The following is a 4,873-nucleotide window of genomic DNA, read 5'->3' as shown; positions in this document are numbered from 1 at the left end:
TAATCCTTTCTCCACAATGAAGCACAGTGATCTTTTTCTTTTTGCTTTTCTAAATCACAATGTCATTAACCCCCTAAAACCATTGACTAATTTTTTTCACACTACAATAGGTAATTTTCTTTGTTCAAGGACTCATATCACAAACATTAAACCAAGCATGGGCTTTGATTCTGTGAGCTCAGATTCACACATTTAGGAAGATAAAGGCAAACTGTGATCCATGTACATGTAGGGAAACTAAAGGCTCGTGGGTAATCACACTGCAGGTTTTAAATTTCTACAGTCTAGAAGCCTGAAGTCACAGGTTTTTGAGGTCTTCTGGAGGTCCCCCAGGGTATCTGCACTTTTCTTGAGTTGAGCAATCTCATCATCCTTCAGTTTCTGGTTGATAACACTGGTGAATCCCCAAGCATTCAGGATACATGGAAGGTACAGGAAGACTTCATTGTCAATGTCATATATCCCCTTCACCATAGTTGATTGACACTGGATGAATCCTGGATAGATTTTTCAACATGGATTCAACGAGGTCAGCCACATTAACCCAATAGCCCAGTTGATGTATCCTTTCAGCTTGATGACTTCATAGGCACTTTTCAACCACCGTCCTATGCACTTCCTTCCAGTTTTTAAATATCAGTGTCTGTTTTCATTTCTGGATTCAGTTCCTGGAGAGAAACACCTGCCACATCCACTCCACTCCATACAGCCACACTTGAGTCACCATGTTCTCCCAAAATCCATCCATGGCAGCTTCTGGGATGAATGCCAAGTTTTACAGCCATAAAATGACAAAATCTAGCAGAATCCAGATTACATCCACTTCCAATCACACAGTGCTTAGGTAGTCCCCTTAGTTTCCAGGTAACATATAGGAGAATATCCACTGGATTAGAAGCCACAATTATGATGCAATCAGGACTGCACTGGATGATCTGAGGAATAATGACTTGGACAACGTTAACCTTCCTCTGCATCAGATTGAGACGATGCTCTCCCTTGCTGGTGAACTCCTGTAGTTACTGCAATGTAAGAATTGGAGGTCACTGAGTAATATTTATCTGCTACAATTTTAGGTGTCTAAAGAAATAAGCTCCCATGCTGCAAATCTATCATTTCTCCTTTGAGGTTATCTTCGTAGACATCCACGACAGCCAGTTCATCAGCCAGAGACTTTCCCAGAATGCTGATGGCACACGCCATACCAACCTGTCCAACACCCAGTACAGTGACTTATTGTTTGGGACTGCTGCCTCTTTTTCTGCAACTGGTGCAATCAGTTTTTCCTTAAGAGTTGCCACTGTGCACAGAAAGAAGAAGGCTCTTCAGACTGTAGAAAGAGTCACACAAAAAAGACAAGGTTAGCTGCATGCCTCTCCTAGAGCTCAGGATGCAAGGAATCCATTTACTAATTTTTTATCCACATTGATGGGATGAAATCCAGGCTCCTTCCTTGACTTAATCCTTCAGCCTATTGTCCATCATTCCCTGCAGAACTGTATTCCCTAATGATCCCAAACTATCTATGGTTCTCTGAACTCTATGCTATTTCTCCCTTTGCTTTTTAGGTCCCTTCAGCCTGACATCCCCTTGTTTTCCATTCCCAAACCTACTCGATTCAACTAGGAAATGGCTCCTCATCCTTTTAAGAATCAGTTGGGACATCAAATCTTTCTCCTGGAAAGCTTCTCCACAATTCTTCATCCTAGTAGTGATAGGCAAAAGATTCTCTACTAATAGAATTGCAGGAGAGAGCTGGAAAAGCATTGAAGAGCTATTGAAAAACAAATAAACAAAAATTTCAAACCTGAGGCATGGTTATATGCAGGGAGTTTTTGAATGCCAATTGTATCTCAGTGACAGCCTGTACATATTATGTTTTTTTTCCCTCTGATGCTGTGATGCTTTGGAAATGAAAGACCTATCAGGCAGATAATAATAATAAAAAATAGTTTCCCAAACTGCTGATTATTTATGAAAAGTTTCCATTTATCTCTGAATCATAACATAGCTAACTATTGAGAAATGAAGTTATTGTTGAGCCTGAAGAGGTATTCTTGTTTTCTTCTATCAAGGAACATATTACCCACTATCAAATGTTTCCTTCTCAGCTTCATTGCTTACCCACTTACATTTTTCTCTCCTTTAATATGTCATGAAGGTTTATGTTAAATGCTTTTTTTTTAACTCTCTATAAAATGAAGAAAGAAAACAGGAAATGTGTAAGCTATTTGGTGAGAAAAAGAAATATCAATGTAATAATCATTTAATATTATATTGGCATGAATTTACAGCATTTCTTTTTCATACTCTGATGAAACTAATGGAAAGCAAAACTAGCAAATTCAAATATTTGCATAAATTGAACACTTGAAAATAACAATGATCGCAATCTACAACATCCAATGTTTGAGGGGGTATGTTCCTCTACAATAGCTATTTAAGCATTATATGTGAACATTCTCTACATAATAGCATGTGCATGCATAGTTAGTGTACTTTACTTCATGCCCCCAACCTTGAGCTTACTAAACAGTAAAAAAAGACATCCAGTATACATGGAAACTGATTCAGTTAACTGTTGTATTCAAGAACCATGACTTCTAATCTTGTTATTGGAATGTAAGAATGCTTTGGAGCCAACTAAAGTGAAACATTAGATTACCTGTTAAGAGCAGAAAGGAAGAAAGAGAAAAAACAAAAAGCCATAAGGATCTACAGTGTAGATTCTACACCAAACAAACTCCTAGGACAGCAAGAGGAATTCCACTCTCTACTTTAAGCAATTTGTATTGTCTGAAATTTTAATAATCAGTCTATATTGCATTTTCCCCATTGTTCGAAAGTTCTTGTATTATACTAAAATTGGATTCCCTGTTGGCAGTGGAGGGAGTTAACAGTGTGGTATCTGGAGACAATCTTAGGTAAATCCATACCAGCAACAGGAGTGTAGGCAAGTGTTTTTTACTTTAATGTGTTTTTCCAGGACCCATCAGCTCCAAGTCAAGTAGTTGTTTCAATCTAGTTGTGGAGGGTGCAGCTCACAGTGGCCCATGTGGGGAATGAACCGGCAACCTTGTTAAGAGCGCAGCGCTCTAACCAACTGAGCTAACCTGCTGCCCCGGCAAGTGTTTTAATCTTCTGAAATTTGTTCTCTCAGCCTGTCAGTAGTTTGTCAAATGTGATGATATATAAGCTCCTGAACTTGTGTTCCTATGAGTCCGAAGTCTGGTAGCTTAACTGAGATAGAAACATCACCAGATACCACACAAACCAGTCAGAAGTCCAAACTAAAAATCTGGATGAATTGCTGGAAGCCGAGTGTGGGACAACTCCAGAGTTGAAGTTCCTAGGGGCTCTACATGTCTATTCCTTCCTGTATGCATGACTCTTTACAAGGTGACTTGACAGCTCCTTGAATCAAGAGATGGAATATATTTCCTTACCCCTTGAATCTGAACTATCCTTGTGATTTGCTTTGGCAGAGAACGAAGATCACTAGACATTATATATATATTTATATATATATATATATATATATTTATATGTATATATCTATACATATGCATATGCATATATCTATATATATATAGATATAGATATATACATATATACATATATGTATATATAGAGAGAGAAATGTATAAATATTTTAAGAAAGGAAAAAACTATTAAAATTGTAATACTCAAAATATACTGATAACAAAAGGTGAATACAAGTCACATTTGACTTCTGCAATTACAAGAGGTGTTCAAAGTGGTTACCATCAGTATCCAGACACTTTGATTACAGCAAAGTACTGCTTGAGCAACATTGACCAAAGTGTCCACTTGTATACTTCTTTTTGGCACCCAGGTACACAGCGTTTTTTTAAAAAGAGGGAATTTATCATTTTGAACTCCCCAAAACATCACCAGACCTATTACTAAAGCAAAGCTATAAGTAGAAGTTACTTCACCAAGAGAGAACTATACCTGACACTTGGCAGTGTGTCAGAGGGGGAGTCAGAATGGACTATTTATAGGGTTTTGGATTCTGAGTTCAAGTAATTTAAAATGGGACTTTCAAGGCAAGGAGCTGATTGAGAGCAGGCAAATTTGTGATATAATTGTTTAGAATTTGGTGGACTAACAGAAGACAGGATCTTGAAGTAACTCTGTCACTTGTCAGAAGTGTAAATTGTTGTAGATACCAGGAAGCTAATTGCTAAAGTGAGCAAGTCAAGTGTCTCCAATAAATTGATGTGTGGGAATTTTCTAAAGAAGTTAAATTATTTATTGTTTACAGCAATATCCATTCTAGGCAAAATTTCCTCAAATAGCAAAGTCAAGTTGACATAGGTGGTCTACAGTCTTATCTAAATCATATTGTCACAGATATTCTCAATTCTTAATCCATTTCAACTTTGTGGGCATAAAATCATTGATAATATTTTCTTATTATGTTTTACATTTCTAATATATTATAGTTATCTTTTCTTTCTCATTCATTATATTGTTTCTGTATGCACTCCTTTTTCCTTGAAAATTTTTCCAAAAGCTTTTTAAAGATGTTCATAGAACCAATTTCTGAACTTATTTTTTCTCTTTATTGTATTTCAGTTTTTCTCTTTCATAAAACTCTGCTCTTACTTTTATTTTCTCCTTTCTTTGCTGTTTATTCTTTTATTCCTTTTCTAATTTCTTAAGTTAATTTTTTTTCTTATTACTATTCAGCCTTTCTTTACTTTTTTGGGTGACAATTGTTAGTAAAGTTACCTAGGTTTCAGGTGTACAATTCTGTAATACATCATCTATATATCACATTGTGTGTTCACCACCCAGAGTCAGTTCTCCTTCCATCAACATGTATTTGATCCCGTTTACCCCCATC

At 36.6% G+C, this 4,873-nt stretch overlaps 1 pseudogene across 1 annotated transcript; it reads right to left on the bottom strand.

Annotated features, from left to right (window-relative positions):
• Positions 1-255: 255 nt before the first annotated feature.
• Positions 256-1,292, bottom strand: LOC308501920 (L-lactate dehydrogenase B chain-like; annotated as a pseudogene). Its single transcript has one exon. The product of its transcript is annotated as an L-lactate dehydrogenase B chain-like (transcript).
• Positions 1,293-4,873: the final 3,581 nt, after the last annotated feature.

This window comes from Rhinolophus hipposideros, assembly GCF_964194185.1.
Source record: "Rhinolophus hipposideros genome assembly, chromosome: 9".
In the NCBI taxonomy this organism is placed as follows: domain Eukaryota; kingdom Metazoa; phylum Chordata; class Mammalia; order Chiroptera; family Rhinolophidae; genus Rhinolophus; species Rhinolophus hipposideros.
Note: the sequence above shows the minus strand (reverse complement) of the source record. Positions and strands in the feature narration are given on the sequence as shown.